This window comes from Lissotriton vulgaris, chromosome 2_1 (genome assembly GCF_964263255.1).
Source record: "Lissotriton vulgaris chromosome 2_1, aLisVul1.2, whole genome shotgun sequence".
NCBI classification, from domain to species: domain Eukaryota; kingdom Metazoa; phylum Chordata; class Amphibia; order Caudata; family Salamandridae; genus Lissotriton; species Lissotriton vulgaris.
The window spans coordinates 1,494,966,027-1,494,985,539 of NC_141687.1; positions in this window are offsets into that span (position 1 = coordinate 1,494,966,027).

The window sequence follows — 19,513 nt, forward strand, 5'->3', positions numbered from 1 at the left end:
TTGGTTCTGGTGGTTGTGCAGTCATCCGTGAGAGAGAGGATGAGTTGGGTGTCATCTGGGTAGGAAATAATTTTGGGACCATGGAATCTGATGATGTTTGCCAGCACGTCATGTATGCATTGAAGAGCTTGGAGCTGAGGGATGAGCCCTGGGGGGCACTGCAGGTTATCTCCTTGTGTTAAGAGGTGAAAGGTTGAAGGAGGATTCTCCAGGTTCTTTCATTGAGAAAGGAGTTGATCCGTCAGAGCACATCCTCATGGATACTGAAATGGTACAGTTTTTCAATCAGAGTGTGGTGGGATATGGTGCCAAAGAATGCTGAGGTGCCCAGGGGGATCAAATCTGCTGTTTCTCCTTTGTCAATGAAGCTTTGGATGTCATCAGTGGCTGCTAATAGGTCAGTTTCAGTTCTGTGATTGCTGCAGAAGCCAGATTGGGAGGTGTTGAGTAGCTGGTTCTGCTCCAGGTGTGTCTTGAGTTGATTGTTGATGATCTTTTACAGTACCTTCGCTGGGAAGGAAAGCAGGGATAATGGCTTCTGAATGTGCTGGGGTTGGTGGTGTTTTTTTTAGTATTGGTCTGACTTTGGTGTGTTTCCAACTGTCGGAAAAAGTTATTGTGATGATAGAGGTGTTAAAAGTAGGGTTGGCGGGCGTGATCAAGATGGCAGACGAGTAGGAAGCATCTACTCGCCGCTCCTGCCCACAACCGGGGCCTTACCTGCACAGCATTGTCTAGCGTGTCCCTACCGGCATATTCCAACCTGGGTGCTATCGGTGATTCTTGTCTGCACCAGGTGCAGAGCGAGGGCTGGTTTCAGGCTTCTGACCCTGGGAGCGAGCGGAGCTGAGTGCGCCTCGAGGGTGATTGACGGTGGCGCCCATCGTGTCAAGCAGGAGCGGGGGTTGCCTCTGTGGATACCAGATGCCTTGGTGAGTACCGGAAGCGGTTGGGGAGCCGGCACTGTCCCGCGGCCGAGCTCTTAGGAAATCCACGAGCCGTATGTCACCCGCTTGTGGCAGCATCAAAATGGCAGTGTGGACCTGCATCTGAGGATCTGCGGGGCTGAGTGCGCCTGGAGGTTGATTGCCGCCAGCGGCCAACAAGACGAGCAAGAGCGGGGGTTGCCGCTGTGAATCCCAGCTGCCTTGGTGAGTCCCTGTGGCGGTTGCGGAGCAGGCACTGTCCCGCGACTGAGCCCTTAGAAATTCACGAGCCGCATGACACCCGCTTGTGGCAGCATCAAGATGGCGACACTGACCTGCCTCTGAGGAACCATGGCGGTGCTTTCATTGGAGTGCTTGACCGCCCGCGGGGAGCCTGACAACCCGAGTGAACCTCACTGTTCCTAACATGCCCCCTTCCTAGTATGCGGGTGTTGAGGCTTGCACCCTCACGGTGAGGACCTTGGCTGCTTCGGGGGTGCGGTGGGACTCGGGCGCATTGATAGCTGGGCTTGCCTGGCCTGCAGCAGTTGGGAGCAACGAGTGCGGGCCTGGAGTGGCCTTGAGAGGTGAACGGGGTCTGGCAGCACCAAGATCTGCGCAACACATGCTGGAGGGTCTCTTTGCACCACTGCGCTTCTTCATGTGGGGGGGTCCACCGGCCTGTCTTCCCAGCTGCTACTACTTGCAACCAGTGAGACTACAGCGAGTACAGTTGGGACCAGCCTACATGCTTCTGGAGGGCAGCGAGACACTGGTGGACTCATAGTGGGGCCCGCTTGACTGCCCAGCCTACAGCTGTTGGGAGTAGCGAGGACGAGCCTGTAGTGACCTCGTGGAGGTGAGCGGGGCCTGGTGGCGCCAAGAACTCTGGATGTGCCTGGTTGGGGACATCTTTGCATCATTACACGCACTTACATTGAGGGCATGCCTGCCTACCAATCTTTCAGCTATTGCCAGCGGCACTGCGACCGGGGCAGTTGGACCCACCCTGCATGCCCCCTTTGTTCTACTGGACATTGCGGCTGAGGCACAGATAGATAGGGTGGAGCTGCCCTCTTGGGATCGCTCACGAGAACCCTGGTTCGATTTCGGAGACCTTGGTGATTGACCGGGGGCTCAGCCATAACCATTGCCACTTAGAGAGCAAGTCCTTGGGAGATGCTGAACGGGGTGACTCGGGGAGGCTTCCTGTGACTGCCTGCGACCCTCTTGATTGTTATCGCAGACATTGACTCCAGCTGAGTGACCGTGTTGCGCCTGGTTACAACGTGAGACACCAACATTGTGAGAGCCTTTTCTGTGCTGCCAGAGGCCAGCAGCTAAAGCGAAGGGACGAGATCTCTTTTGGGGACATGGTTGGTGGCATGGGCGATCTCTCCACAGACTTGGATCAGGAATACCATCAGGAGTGCTGGGTGCCGTGTGCTGGCGCTGCTAGCGTGCCCTTAACCCCTTAACTCCAGCTGGTTACGTGACCTTTCTACATGGCAACCTCCAGAGGCCGAAAAGACAGGTCAAATACTTATTTCTCAAATCCGGGGCTGGGGGAGCCGACACTATGTCACAGACAGGTGGGGTCATGGGCCGGCGGGACCTGGCAGAGTCCGATGGCCCTGTCACATGCAGTGTCCTGAAATCGCTTTGTGCGGACCTGACCAGGGAGTTTCATGCTATGAAAAAGGATCTTACGGCCAAAATCCGGGAGATGCGCAATGATATTGACTCTGTGGAGGAACGTGTGGATGACTTGGAGAACCAGATGGCGGTCGGAGATGAAAAGGTTTCTCAGCTTCAGCCGGAGGTGCTCCACCTGCATGAACAACATCTAGATCTCCAAATACACACAGAGGACCTGGAGAACCGCTCTTGTCGAAAGAACATTCGGAATATGTCCATAAATAACCAATGTTTCTCGGACTCAGGTCGAGATCAATCCACCAACGCCCGTAGCTGAGATGCCCGCCAGTGCGCCAATAAGTCTGATATCAATAAGTCTGGTATCCCTAAGCCTCCCTCCATTGGGTCTCTGTATGTGAGATCGCAGCGCATCCGACCTCTTTGGTCCCGCCAAATAAAGCGGGTCCTAAGAGCCCTCTGCAGGGCAATTAGGACCCCAGTGGGGGGCATCAAAGGGAGAGTGTGAAAGATATAAAGAATTTGAGGCAACAGCACCATCTTCACCACCGCTATTCACCCTAGCCATGAGAGGAAGTGAGGCCTCCATTTACGGAGTGAGGCTCCTTTCAACAGGAGCAAGTAGTTAATTTGTCTGGTGAGAGAAACGGTGGGGGCCAACCAGAGGGCCAGATATGTGACGGCGTCATGGACCCACTGAATCTGAAAGTCCAGCTGAAGGAGTCCCAGGCTCTAGGGACAGGCTAAGAGTTTGCGACTTATGCACATTTATCTGAAAGCCCGATGCCAGCGCAAAATGAGCTAATTCCCACATCACTCTCGGAGAGGCAAACAAATGGCCCTGACTCTAGGGGTGGCAGTACAGAACGTACTAACACACTGGGGCTCCACGATGCTGTCCACTCGACCAGGCTGGTTACACAAATTGTGGTCCATTCTGGGGATGGAAAAGATTTCTCTCTCCCTGACTAACCCCGGGGCCTCCTTCCACAAATTCTGGGCCCCTCTTGTAGCGCTTCTGTCATTGGGAATTTACAGAACTCACATGTCCCAAATATCTTAGACTATTAGGTTTGACAGACCCTCCACTGGCGCCCACGCCTGACACCTGATATTAAGCTGTTTTTGGGGCCTACCTATTGGGCTGTACTATCCCTATTGCACAAGTTCACCTTTTTCTTTGAGGAGGAGGGGTATGCCGGGTTGTTACCCGATGATTGTGGAGCACACTGGCTCATTTGTTTTTCTGTGGATAAAATCAATAAAAGAAATTTTAAACCAAAAGTAGGGTGGGCATACGTTTAACAAGGTACTTCAATTTGTACGATAACGCTCACTGCTATATTTAAGTGGTGGGTTAAGTTTTTTTTCACCCATGTCAAGCCTATTTTGCTAGTTTATTTTTCACAAAACTAAAAAATAATTGCAATCATCAAAACATTCAGTCGCAATCACAAGGGCACTCCCATCACTGGTATAGAAGCTGCAGTGGCAAAATAGCGTAAGAGTGTGAGAAGCTCAGTGATAGCGGTCTTTTACTATCGAAACTGGGGACATTGGGGTCCATTTTCCTTGCTTGTTTTAGAGCCTTGTCACCACTTTTGCATCATTTCTTATTAATTTGAACATACTTCCTCTCTAAATGTAATGCACCAGCTTTAGATTTAATTAAAACCCTCAAGATACAGTGGACTATGTTAATAAACCATGGACTACTTCCAGCACCTAGAACTGCATCCCTTTTGACTAGTGCTTGTTTGTGTATGTATATTGTGAAGATTTCTATTGCAATTCTGCATATCAAATTTAGTTTTCACCACAGCTTCACTTCACTTTTCTCACCAATATAGTAAAATCCACATGAGCATTTAATACTTTAAATAGGTTTGGGGCTGATTTAGAGATTGAAGCAAAAGGTACTCTGCAGCAACGGGGCCAATGTAACCGCTCCACCAAACTCACAATTCACCCTCCTATATTTAGTGTGGCTGGAGGGATACACTCGGCCTATAACAACAAAAGGTTTTCCTCAAATAGTGAGGGCCTGTATCATGAAGCGCTTTATAGACCTTACATAGCTCTGTAAAAGCCACTCTTTTTCCCTCAGGCAACCAGTGCCACTGCTTGATAATTTGAGAAACTGATGAGTGTGTTCATAATGGAAATACAATGTCCATGTAGGCAATGATATATGAACGCATAACAAAAAACTCACATCACTATTGTTGAATCCTCCTGATATGACCCCCCCATCAACCCCAAAATATGTGGTTGGACAGCCCCTGTGACCAAGGCCTGAAGCAACTGATTGACGGACTACAGGTGGGGTCCCGTGACAAACGCATGTACAGGAAGAACCCAGATTGATTCCACTGATAGGCAGGAACATCACTATGGTCCAAGGAGATTTAGCCCCAATAAAACACATTTGGTAAGAGAGGTGTGCATTCCCTAAACACTGTAAAGTTAGATGCCACATGAAGTTAGGAACACTAAGTCAATCAGAACACAACATGCACACTCCTGCAGCCATCACTCTCTCCTGCAGCTGGGCATCTGAGCACACACTCACCGGCCTGCATTGTGTCCACACAAGGTCAATCCCTCCTTATCAGGTGATCAGATTTATGACTCCGTCGCTAGGCCCAGGTTTATTTCTCTAAAACAATGTACAAAATGTTTTATGATACTTCATGAAATGTATATAATGATGGCCAAAACCAATGTACTTTGAGACAGTCTTCAGACCCGAACTCTGTCACGGGTCTCCTCGGAGCAGCATTTAATTTAACCAACTGTTCCTGTTTTGCCAAACTCCTCTTGTCTTTTATTTTTTCAAGGTAAATTTACATTCGAGCAAAATTTGTTTGGGAATTTTTCATCAATAAACGGGCAGCAGCATTTTGAAGTACCTGTAATTTGCTTAACTGTCATTTTTGAATGTCTAAATAAAAGGGATTACAGTATTCATCTTAGAGAGCACAAAGTGTTTATTGTAGATCAAAGGGGATGAACTGTAATATCTTTTTAAAGGTCTTAGGAGGTAGAAACCTGCAGAAGTAGTTTGATTTATCTTCTCTGAGAGCATGAGCTTGCCATAAAAAAGAATCCCTAGGTTACTGACCTCAGAGACAGGAGAATGTAATGGACCTAATTCCTGGGGCCAGGTGGGATTTCAATAAATAGTGTTTTTATTAAACAGTATGACCTGTGTTCCTTCTGAGTTTAAATTTAGACAGTTGTTGCCCATCCAGCTCACAACTTCTTGCATACAAGATCTAAAATGATTTGCAACCACTGATGGATCTCCCGAGATTAAACTGCAATCGGTGTTTCATCCACATATGATGCAGTGAAGAAACCAAATTATCTAATCAATTTGGCCAAGTGTGCCACATATATATTAATAAAAAGGGTCAGAATCAGGGAAGACCCCTGAGGGACCCGCAGGGCTAATTAGAAGACGTGGTTGTAAAATCACCAAATGCAACAATGTCAACCCTACCAACCCCTATACTTTCAATCCCCTTGGTAAGTGCTAAATGAGAGAGAGTATCAAAAGCATTGGAAAGATCGCATAAAATAAGTACTGCTTTGCCTCTCCTGTTCTAGATCATATCCTGCAACCGAAGTGCACAGGGTCTACGATTCCATTTGTATCCAAACATTTTGAAAGTCATCTTGAGATGATTTTCCAAAGATTTTGTTGAAAATGAAAGCCTAGCTATGGGCCTATAACCTTTTGCCTCCCTTGTATTCAATGAAGGTTTTTTCAGTAGGGTAAGAATGGCTTCTTTCTTCCAGTTAGTGGGAAAGATTCCTGTTTGAATAATTAAATGGGTTTGCAGTATTATAAACAAATGTTGGACAGAGGTTATTGCATTGAAAACAAATCATTTTGATTACACTCCCCATATATCCATTACTACTGTTTATGATGTCGACAATTTTTATTCACTGTTCTTATTCACTATCAAATTAATAGATCAGTTTTTGTTGGCTGCACAATTAACAATACCATATAAGTGGAAATCACCTGAGCACTGCCACTCACATCCTAATAAACTAAAATATGAAGCATGTATGCTGAGGAGAAACAGGCAGCTACTTTGAAAGATAGAGCAGAACAAGTTGACAATGTATTGTTAGACTCATTAGCGTGAGTTTCCCTTCCATTTTTACTGATTGCCTCCTATGTTTTGCTGGTTATATGATTTGGGCACTGTGCCACTGATATTCAGTGCGACAGTGCAAGTGCTCCCTATGTTAAATCGATGTACTGATTAGTGACTTCATGATTGAGTTATTTGATTTACTTGTGAGACCCTAGTACAGTGCACCATGTGTGCCCAGGGCTTGTAAATCAAATGTTGCTGGTGGGCTTGCAGCACTACTTGTGCCACCCACAAAAGCAGCTTGTAAAGTGTGTCCCAGGCCTGCCATTGCAAGGCCTGTGTGCAGTATGTGACTGCCATGTTGATTTGGCAAGTGCACCCACTTGCCAGTCCCTAAACCTTCCCCTTTCTTCATATCAGACACCCCTATGGAAGGCCCATGGGCAGGGTGCATTGTAAGTATAAGGTAGGACATGCCAAGGTGTGCATAGCATGTCATAATAGTGAATTACAGCCATTTTTGTTTTTCACTATTGCAAGGCCACCTGTTTTCCATAGGCCAGAATGGGCAGTTAGATTATTACATCTTATAATCCTAACTGACTAAGGGAACATGGTAGAAATTCGAATTTAATATGCCTGAACTCAGAATGATAAAATACATCTTTTAGCAAAGTTGGTTTTAACATTCTGTGTTTGAAAATAACACTTTTAGAAAGTAGCTACTTTCTAATCTAACTGTCCAAGCCTGCCTCTGCTAGGTTGTGGATTCCAGGAGACAGACTGAGGCAGCCCAGTGATGAACAGAGAGATCTGCATCTAGATGGGAGGGAGGAGTTGAACCTGGGACCTGAATAGGGCTGGGCATTCCCTCCGCAATGCTGGCTCCACCTCCTGTGGTGTGTCTGATGCCTCTGCCCTGCACTGTCAAAGGCGAGAAGGAATTATGTCCAAAAAGTGCTCCAGGGCTGTGCCTTCCCTCCACAATGCGGGCTCCACCTCCTTTGGGAGTCTGATGTTTCTGCCCTGCACTGTGAAAGGATAGAAGGAGTCATATAAACAGAGTGCTCCAGAACTGGTTTAGAATAGGCAAAGGGCTCTCTTCTTTCAGAGAACAAAGGATTTTTGGGTATACATATTGGGATTAAGATAAAAGAACTTTAGATCACTTCTGGGAACAAGATAAACCTTTCGCCAAGGAGAAGCACCAAGGAAGCTGCAGGAGATTGGACTGCAACTCTGCCAGTGTGCTGTTTGCTGGATTGGCCTGCAGTGGTTTCTTCATTGCCAAGGAAAGGAGAAGGAACTTTTAAAGAACTTTCACCATGTTGCAGAATATTGCTCCAAGGGCTTGAACTTGTGCTTGCCTCCTGCTGAAGTCTCAGGGACAAAATACTTCATCGCCAGCTCCCCTCAGAGTTTCCTTGCTAGGAATTCTGTTTGCAAAAGCCTGAGTGCCGCTGGGAGCACGACGCAACGTGAAGAAGCGTTATGCCGCCGCAGCTGAAGTTATCGCATCGCCGGGGAAGCGTGACGCCGCCACATCTCCCAGGAAGCGTGTCTTCTTCAAAGCTGTCTGCTGTTGCATCACAGGAGAAGCTTGACGCCATCGAAAGGGTCGCCATCACATTGCCGGAGAAGCATGTCGCAGGGCCAGTCGCGGCTCCAAAGTACAGAGTCGTCACAAGGCTGCCAGGGCGTGAACGCATCGTCATCATCACATCATCGCAGCAAGGGCGCCATCTTCTCGTATCGCACCAGGATTGTCGCATCGCATCAAGGCGCCATATTGTGCATCGCAACCGGGCCGCAGGCCGAGAATCTACGCATCACCTCGGCACCGGTAAGCATCATGATGCATCCCCTACTCGTTGCAAGCATTGAGGCGCGAGGCATCATCTCCCCCGAATGACGGAACCGACACATCTCCCACTCTGCGAGCCTTTTGTTTGTTTTGGGTGACGCATCCATGTACTTTGTTGAGAACTGTGTCGCATTTATCACCAACTTGAACTAAGCAACTTTTATCATCTTTAAGTGAACTTTAAGTACAGTACTGTGTATTTTTGTCGTTTGTGGTCTTGTGTTAAGTCTTTATAAAGAATACTTATTTTTATAAAACCTGTGTGGTGTCCATCTGTAGTGCTTTCACTGTATTACTGTGTATATTCACAAATGCTTAACACACTGCCTCTGAGATAAGTCTGTCTGCTCGTGCCAAGCTACGAAGCGGGTGAGCAGGGGTTATCTAGGAGTGTAATCCCCTTGTCCTGACTTAGAAGCAAAGGTCACCATTGCCAACTAGAGACCCCAGTACTGACTCGTATGGACTACTTTTAAGAGCATTGTTAAGACTGACTACAAGTCTAAACTCTGTGGGTGGTAAAGTCGGTTTATCCCCTATTCAATAGCATGATGCTACAGTTTGTCTGACATTATGGCTCCATTTCACAAAATTACATCTTCTTTTAAGTTGTTCTAGAGGTGAGTAGCTGCATTTCTCAATGGGATTTGGTCTGACCTTTTTGCTGTCTTGTGCAGGATGTTCTTTCATCGTATACATAATTTTATTCACAATTCACTGCTGTACCAACTGAGAAGTAAAGTTGTTAAAAAAGAAAACAGCTTTCTTGGGTATATGGGCACAAGATGGATATGCAAAGTGAATGTTACAATAACGTTCAACAACAATTCAAAATTATTGATTTTCTTACAGATTTTCATGGATTACATCATTTAATTTAAACACAATCCCACATATTTTTATCAAATTGTGAAACAAGGGTTGTTCGTACGTGGAGCCATCCATGGGAAAACAGTAGTTGTCCAAACCATGCAAGCTACTGCTAATACTTTCCTTTACGTGATATCACTGTCTCCACCCAATTATGGATAACCACCTGTTAAATCAATCACCATTTTAGGAGCATCTGCATCAGAACCATCAGAACCAAGATAAAAAGGTGATATAAAATAAGATATCATTGTGATACGGGACTTGCTGCATGTGCATTATTACTGCAAGAGTATAAACAAATGTGTTTTTACTTGCAGACCTTAGTCTTCTTACTTGTATCAGAACCGTTTGGAGCACTATAAGGAATGAAGCGCGATTAGGTCTCAACAGTGGGGGAGGGGGAGTGGGAGTTAATTTTCCCTCTGGTCCAAGTGTCCATCCCACTATGACTCTGCAGAACTGGGCAAAGTACAAGCCACTCAACACTTGACTCCCAGTGGTAATGATGCAGAGCATTCACAGGCTTCCCATGTGGTTAGTGTTTGAGTTCTAAAATCAGCACTCCAATTTAGTGTAACAAATGATTGTCCATGCCAGTGCTTGACTTTCAAAAACGAAAGTACTTCGGTGAACACTCAAACACTCAAACTAAACAGTGCATTTAGAAAAATGGACACAATGCATTTTAGAGGGCTGGTGCTTGAATGAGTTGTAGTAATTTCCAGCTATTGACCCTACGGATCCCCCCTTATGATCCAGGCCATTCCCGTCCCTGGGTCTAGTTCCAGCGTCATAAGGCACAGGTGCCAGTTTAACAGTATTCTTGTAATTGTGCATAGTCTATTTATCTTAGTCCCACGGTCTCACACAAAGAGTCAATTTAATTCAATTAATGGGATGGAGCTTCTCAGGCCACTGTCTGGCTCCTCTGATGCTTGTTCGCCCACCTTCTTCAGAGCTCAGCATAAGCCTGCAGTTTCCCTTGGCTTTCTCAGCAGTACCGTCTGGGTAATGCATCTGCTGTAAAGATGGCTGCACAAGAGAGAGATAGATCTTCTTACAGCAGCAGGTGCTCATTATAGCCCAGCTCTGTGGGTTTGTGTCTGGATCAGTAAGCCCACTCATGACCAGTGTTGGGACAGAAATGTATCTTCATGGTGTATGGATGTGTTACCATGCCATGAGTGTCTAATAGCGAATATCTGGTATCTTGGCTTTTGAATTTTTTGCCCAAGCCTCACATAATCCAGTGTACATGCAGATGCCTAAGTCTCTCCTTTGACAGAAGTGGGATCCTAGACCTGTTGTGTAACCTGAAGAAGTCCATCCAGCATTCCCTCATTTACTGAAAGTGTACACCTGTGCCTGTATAGATGTAGCATTTCAACAGTGATGGCTGCATATGCTATGTACTGTGAATCTATAGTGATTAGACCTTTTATTGGTGTGGAGGACAACTGGTTCACTCACGCAAAGTTGTGTTTCTATGTGCTAAGCCAGATTCTAGCGCTAGCATCCTATGTGTATGCTATGGTTGTGTGTGTTTGTGTGTCTGTGGTCTGTGTGATACATGCTTTGTATGTATGAGTGAGAGAGAGAGAGAAACTTGTTTATTTAGACCATAGTCTTTTAAACAATACAAACAAAATGCAAACAGAATCGGACAAAGTACGAGCAGACAAAATATTTCTACGTCATAAATAGTTAAAATTCATATTTGTTAAAAAGAAAAAAAAGAGAAGGTTAAAAGAGGGTAACACCTCCTGATACACAATTCATTAAACCCAAATTTTACCAAAGTTTTCACATAGCTGGAAGAATAAAAAGACAGATTTAAACTTTATAAAAGGCTTAAAAGAACTTAAAATCAGTGCCCATCCTTCGATATCTCCCTACCAAAATCTTTTACGGCCTTCAGGAATTTGCCCAATGCGATTGCAATTTCTAGCGAATGCATCTCTGTTAGTAAGCCTATCGCATGGGCACGTGTAAATGTCTTATGTGATAGGAATATAGGACGTAAAAACAATTTCCTTAAATCCTGTACAAATGTGCAATCAAGCAAAATGTGCAACATATCGTTTCTTATACCACGCCCACACTTACAATTACCTTCTGGAGCAATCAGTACAGATTTTAATTTCCCGTCTATCTTCCAGGGGTAGATCCCAACCCGGGTCCTTAATATTTCATGTTGTAACCCTTGGTTAGGCAATATTTCCAGATAAGGGAACCAGCCTTCATTTACCCATGAGATCTTTAACCACTGTACTCACTTTTTCTCCTGCATGTAATTTAGGTTCTGTGACCTTGAGAGCTACTGGCCTTGTTCCCTAAGTGTTTTCTTTGTAAAGTGGCCTATCAGGGTGTTATGGGCAGGACTCAATTTAAGACGCCCTGATACTTTCTGGAGAGTCTTTCTCACCTCCTTTGCCCAGCCAAGATTGCTTGTCAGGATTTCCTCTCCACACCATTGTGAGACCTTAGGTGTCACTCCTGGGTCTTGGCGCTTCCAGAATCTTGCTAGGGCCATTTGAGATTGTACACTCCAGGAAATCAGCCCTAGTTCCATTCTGATTGCTTGAACCATTGTACAATTTGGTAAAGACAATAACATTTTTAAAATTTTTCCCTCTTCCTGTTCCCACGTATGTTTACCGCTCAAGTATAACACTTCTGCCCCATACAACACTTGGGGGGGGATCATTGCTTCAAATGCCTTTATCATTGGTTTGTGTCATGTCTCCATATTCTTTATTAAACTTTTTTAGCCCACAAGTGGATGAGAATGCTTTTGCCTTTTGAGCCTCCAAATGGGTGCGCCATTTTAGTGCACTGTCAAACCAGAGGCCTAAATATCTATATTCATTAACTGTCTCTAGTTTGTCATCACCCAAAAACCAATTGAAATTCTTCTTACTCTTCCCAAACATAAAACCTTAGTTTTCTCCCTATTTACAGTCAGTATTTTCCTATCACAATAGTGTTTAAAAGCGGTTAATTTCCTTTGAAGTCCTATTTCAGTTTGATCCATGATCACTAAGTCATCAGCATAAAGAAGGCAAGGGACTTTATGGCCATTCATTTTTGGGCTTGCACTTCTTTCTACTTCAAGGGCAGCGGGGAGATCTGCCAAAAAGATTGAAAATAACAGGGGTGCCAAGACGCACCCCTGTCTAAGTCCGTTCCCTACTAGTATCTTGTGAGTTAGTGCCCCCTGCATATCTCTAATTACCTGGGCCCAGTTTCCACTGTGAAGCTCTTTTAAGATCGCCAACAAGCCAACCGGTAATCCATACTTTGACATATCTTCCCAAAGTTTATTTCGATCCACAGAGTCCAACGCTGCTCTAAAATCGACAAAACAACAATGTAACTTCCCATTTTGTTCTATCGATTTCCGGGCCAGGGCCCATAGGGCGAAGCAGTGATCTATTGTAGAGTGGCCTTCTTTAAACCCACCTTGTTCCACTGGGATAATTGCTCTCTCTTCTGCCCAAATCTTTATTCTACCCAATATTATCTTAGCAAAAATTTTCTCTCCAATATCGAGTAGATTAGTGAGTTAGAGTAATGGAGGCTTGTGGGTTCCATTTTGGACGCCCTGGTCTTTTCCTGTGTACAAGATAGAGGTTAGTTCATTTTTTCACACTGTAGAAAATAATTACTGACATTCCTGAAGCTGGAGGGAAACGTTAAAGACACTAAAGTAGGGACAAAGAAGACAAGGCTCCTTTAGCAATGTAATCAGTCATGGGATGAAGGGTAAACAGCAGTCTCTATTGTTAAGGTAAAGAGGACCCCTTTAGGTGAGACCAACCTTTTGTCTCTTTTATGATTACTTGTTCAGTGTAGCTGTTGATAGGTGCAGAAAGCTCACATCTTGTTGTTGCTCCAGCCCATAGAATATCCTAATGTGAGGAGCATCACTCAAATGCAGTGGTTGGAAAGCAGCCTGGTAAGTACACTTGAAAGGAGAACTCACAGAAAATCCACATCTCCACATGCTTTGACTGTTTAAAAGTGGGAGGCATAAACCCACTTGTTGTTCCTGTATCAAATTCGCTTTGACAAAGGAAGCAAGGGCTCTGCAGAGTACTCAGCTGACAGCTGTGCAGCCAGATCTAGTGTTTGCCTAACAGCCTCTTTTCCAGAGGTGAGGAGACATCACCTGAAGTCTTGCCTGAATGGAAGAACTTGTTCTTCATACCTGAAGCAGAAGATGATACTTTACAACTGAAAATAGGAAGTAGTATAAAGACCCTAAAGGACATATGACTTTCCAGGAAGAGGCAGGTGCTGCTTGGCCCCCAAGATACCCTTGCAATTGATAGCGTGCTTTACAAATAAATGCAAAATAACATAACAGTGGAGTGAGGGTCCACCAGAACAGAAAAATTGAGGAGAGTGATCTGCATGCCTTGAGAACTGTGAATGCAGTCTGTGCTTTTAACCTGGTCCGCACTAAAGTATACAAAGAAAGTGATGGATGGAAAGCTTGAATTCATCTCAGTCACTGGTAATTACCCAGGGACTCATCCTAATCCATTGTTATTTTTCAAACATTGTCAACTCAGTTGGGCCCCGGCTAAATGCAAATCAGTCTTGACCCTGCTTTAATCGGGCAGTCCACCTCGAACTGTCAAGCCAGGCCCTACCATGAACTGGAACACAAGCAACCCAGGACTGGTTTCACCCTTGTTATGGGCTCAGCAGCTGGGTACAGCTTAGTTCCAGTGGCATAGTGTGCATGAGACCCACTTTTGGCCGACACACTAAAGTATACAAAAAAGTGACAGAATGCTTGAGTTACTCTCAGCCACTGGTAATTATTCGGAGTGGCATCCCACTACATCGCTGTTTTGCACACTCTGTCACCTCAGGTTTGACCCATCTATATGAAAATCAGTCTTGACCCTACTCCTTTTGTAACATTCTAGCCCAAACTGCCTAGCCGGACCCTGTCTGAACCAGAACATACTCCACCCTAGACAGGTTTTGACAGTTGAATGGGTTCATCAGCCAGGTGCATCTTGGGTTCAGCAACACAGTGTGCTTGGAATCCATGTCTGGGCAGACCTGTTTCACTTAGGGAGACACACTAAAGTAGACAAAAAAGTGACAGAAGGAATGCTTGAGTTAATCTCAGCCATTGGCAATTGCTCAGGGTTGCATCCCAATCATCGTTGTTTTGCACACCATGTCACCTCAGTTTGGCTTTGACTATATAAAAGTGGGAGAAACCAACCCACTTGTTCCAGTTCCAAGTTCTATTTGGCCAAGGAAGGCAGTGCTCTACAGAGTACTCACATGACTGTTGTGTAGCCAGAACTGGTGTTTGCCTGACAGCCTGTTTCCCGGAGGTGAAGGGACACCACCTGAAGTCGTGCCTGAATGTTCCTCAGACCTGAAGTAGAAGTAGACTGCGGAAAAAGAGAAGGAGCCTGCAACCCTATATGAGCTTTGACTGTGAAGGAAGAGGCAGGTTATGCTTGGCCCCCAGAATACCCTTGCAAGTGATAGTGTGCTTTGGAAATAAATGCAATCAGACTTGTTACCAATTAAACATGTGAATGCTTCATTACATTCACCCATGTTTTGTTTAATAAGCCACGTTGTGAATTTTGAGGCACATTTCTTGCAATTACATTGACTAACAAGAAATACTGTTAGATACAAGTGACAGAGCTAGCTACATTTTGCTTTACTTTGTCACACAAAAACATTATACTGCTACAATTTATGCAAACTTCAAAACTATTGTTCTTTAAATGTGGAAAGCTATATAACTCTCAAAGCTACAGCATGCTTTTGAAAGGAGGACCAGGTGTTGGAGTCTGGATCACTGCCAGAGCTAGGGGGTTGCAACCTGCTGGATGACCTAGCCCAGAACAATTCCCCAAGGTGCAAGCTTAGTGCATTATGCTTGTAGAGTTCAGATGGAACCCAAAGAATAGGTCAGCAAAAGGGTGGTCGAAAAGCATTATGTTGGTTGGGAGAAAGAGTTGCTTAACAGCGAGCCAGTGAATCTTGAGCCCAGTGCTAGCAATTGCCCAGTGGTTCCTCTAGTGTACAAGAACTTCCTCTTGTCACTACCTCACAAAGTGCCCTTAGTTCAGCATTTGGGCATTAGAAAGACCTAGTATAGGTTGGACCCTCTGTTTTACTACCCAAGGATGTGCAGAGACACATAGATGTTCAGTGGAAATGGCCCAATTTGCCAATTGAGTGGTAAGTCAGGAGGTAAGAGAAAGGCACCATCAGTGCCTTTGCCCCTTGCAGGTATTCCATTTGAACAAATGAGCATAGACATTATAGGTTAATTTTACATCGCCCCAGTATCAGGTAAAACGCTCACCGTGGTTGTGGTGCTCCCAGGTATCCAGATTCAGCACCTGTCAAGAACCACTTATTTTGAATTCTGCACTGCTGCAGGAATTAAATTGATACCACTGCTCAAATACCTGGTTGCAGGCATCAACTTGATTCGTGCCTAAAACCAAGCTGGGAATAAACAGTGTAGAGAGAGGAAATACTGGAAGTACTCTTTCATATTGTGGTTCCTTAGAAATGTAACGTTTCAGATTTTTACAGTAAATGTTTCTTTATTTTCGAAGGCCAGCTATCTGGACAATTCCTAAAGACAGACAATTGTATTACGAACAGCAAACAATCTTATTTCAGAAGTATACAGTATAATAATCCATTTGTACACAAGCTCAGGACACTGCATCTGGCCCAGGTATTCAAACAACGTGCCTCAATGCACTCTTTTCTTCAGATGAAGAATTGTTTCTTCAATTTGAATGTGTTTGTTCAAGACTCTCCAAAGGAATCTCAGCTCTTAAAAGAGGGCACGTCCTCGCTCAATTGTACTCATTGATTGAACGTCTTTTCATCAAAATAATTATTCAACTCACTTCAAAATTATCTTTCATCCATCGCATGTTTATTTAAATGTTTTCAGATGCGTTCGCCTTAATTCATCAGGAAACAAGATGTTCATGTGAATTATTCCAAAATGTCGTGAGTGCAATTATCTATTGTATTCCAACAGATTAGTGTAATAACCTTTAGAATGTAAATGTCTTTCCTTTTTTTCAGGTATAAGGGCTGTCGTTGGCTCGGAACAAAGACTGCTTTAGAAAGGCAAGGTCTGATGGAAATGGCTCACCTTGCACAACATCAAAATCTTAAAGTAAACCGGATTCAGGACTGCGAAATGTGACCTCCTCTGATGTAGCAGGAAAGAAGCCAAGCAACCGGGCTGCAGTGGGTGCAGTTTCAATAGACTGCACTAGTGTCCAAACATGGCTTCCAACATAGGTGCCTTCCTAAATCTCACTTCTAATCACACAGGATTTCAGAATATGGGTCTTATTTACAAGCCCCTTGCACACCGGTGCAACACTTTTCGTGATGCACCGGCTCCACATTTTCCTGCCCCATATTTACAAGGACAGGAAAAGCCACCCTGCATGGCTTGTCCTGTCCTTGTAAATATGGGTTCTTTGCACGCAGCACTTTGTGTGAAAGGGGAATTGCTGTGGGTGTTCCATTACAACACCATGGAACCTGACACATTTCCAGATTTACGAGAAATCGTAAAGCTGGAATTGCGTCTGAATGCTACGCCTTTCCAGGGGAGCTGTAGGGAGGCGCAACAAGGGGATTTTATTTTTCCTCCTTCTATGCATGCAACATTCTGCAGCACACATCAAACAAGAAAATCACCTCTGTTGATTTATGATGTACAGGAAGGTGTCCCTTCCTGCACATAAATAATAATTTTTTAAAAATTACGTTTTGCAAGTTCTTTGTGTGCTAATGCAGCACAAATAGAGGTTGAAAAATTCAATTTCAGATTGTTTATGTGCAACCCTTTTTGCACATAAACAATCATTGCCATGACGCAGGCATCCTTGCACCATGGTGCACGGGTGACTGCATCAGCGCATGTAAATATGTCACATCCCTGTGTTTTGAAAGTGCCGAAGCGTGGCGCAGTTAAAGTGTTTGCTGTGCCATGCTGCAGCACTTTCTTGGTAATGACGCCCAATGGATTTTTTCTGAAATGGTTGTGATGCGAGCTCTGACTGAATTGGAGTACAGGATTGAAGAAGGTCATTGAGGGTAACTGACAAGGTTATTCCTGACCAAATCTTGGGTTGGATTCCAGGAGTCATTTTAAGAAACAGGTTGGGTCATAACTTTAGTTGATAGGCAATCTTGAATGGGGGCATCAGAGTGGTCTAATCCAAGGTGTGAAGACATCTTGCCACAATCTCCACGCATAGGTGCTGGGTCTTCCTTGCATTTAAGGCAGGTCTTGACAGTACTTCTGAGGAGCATCAATGCAAAGGTGATAGGTAAAGCTCGCCTAGTCATCTCTTCTAAGGTTTGATTTCCAAAGACTTTGACTTCCGATAAGGAATCAGCTTTGATCTCTTAGATGAAAGAGAGGTGAGAACAAGCTGGTGTGACCTACAACTTCTCCATTGTGTACCATACACAAACCAATGGATTAGTGGATACATTTTACAAGAACTCTACTACAGAATATCTGTAAGAAGTGAGATATTGTCCTGCTATTCACTGACCAAAAGGAGTGGGTTTCAATTACATTTTTCTTCTGTTTGTGCACCCATTCTGTGGCCCACTCACATTGTTAGCAGCTATTGAGGAAATGGAATGACCAGAGAGAGAATGTAACTAGATATAAAGAAGGCCAGCTGGTGTTGGCGCTGCAGCCAGTTTATGCCAGAGCTTTGAAGGATAAATGATGTTGGCCATATAAAGTAGAGTAGTAGGTTTCTGACGTGAACTACTTAATGGTTATGAGTGCCACATGGGAGCCCAGGAAGGTGTTCAATCTCAAACCATTTAAACCTCGCCTCAGAAGGGTTATGCAGGTAGCATAATGGCTGTATGTCACTTTAAGGTCAATTTAGCATTCATCTTTTTGCGTTTTACTAGAGCAATCAACATTTGTGATGTTGGCCCAGAGGGGGCAATACAATACCTCCTTCACACATTTGAACAGACCATAATGAATGTCTTTCAAAGAGCACCTCATTCAGGATCTAAGATTATTGGGAAACAGCATGGGGATGAAAGAGAAGGACAGGAAGCCTGTTCACAAGTTCTATCTCCATGACTTGGTTCTGCGATCTATTCCATTGTGTTAGCATAATTCTTAGTTTCTGTCAGCAATGTTCTGGCTTGCAGAATTGCATCAAAAATATGACAGCATTCAGTAAAACATCAGTAGCTACATAACATTAATCTCATTAGGTGCATACCATAAAACAAGTCTTTACCTCCTAATTCTCTCCTAACCTATACTTCTTTACTTTGTCCATATGATTTTAGTATGGACCTGTTTATGAGTGGGTTGGTTAATTTCACCCAAACCCTCGTTCACGCACAGTGTCAGAATTATGAGATTGGCTGTATTTAACACATTTGATAACTATCAGATGCGTTAAATACCTCAACTGTTGGTAAATGTCAGCAGATCAAACCTGCCAAAATTAATCGTAGGAAACTTATATGGCATTTGCTGTACCATGCAGATTTTGGTGCATTAAACACTAAAATCCTCGTGTTATTCCCCACTTACTCATAATAGGTTCTATTTATTGCACCCGCAAAATAATGTACAGCATGGTATTATTATTTATCAGGTGCGATAAATGACACCTAAACCCCGTAATCAAACCATTAAACTCTTGAAATAAAGCTCTGTGCTATTTCCACTCTGTTAACTTCACCAAGTTTTATTGAAATAGCATTATTATTCTAGGGATGTATGACGTTACAATGCATACTTTTACAATGCCTACCTTTACAACGCAATTTTTACACCGCAACATCCATTACAACGCATACCATTACAACGCAAGCCATTACAACAAATTCTTTGAAACTACCTTTACAATGCATTCCACTACAACGCATTCTACATTTACAACGCATACCATTACAATGCATAACATTACATTGCATGTAAGGTAAGTATTGGATAGTGTAGGGGTAAAAATTACTATTCTAACTCCAGGGGGTGCAACAGTAGGGTA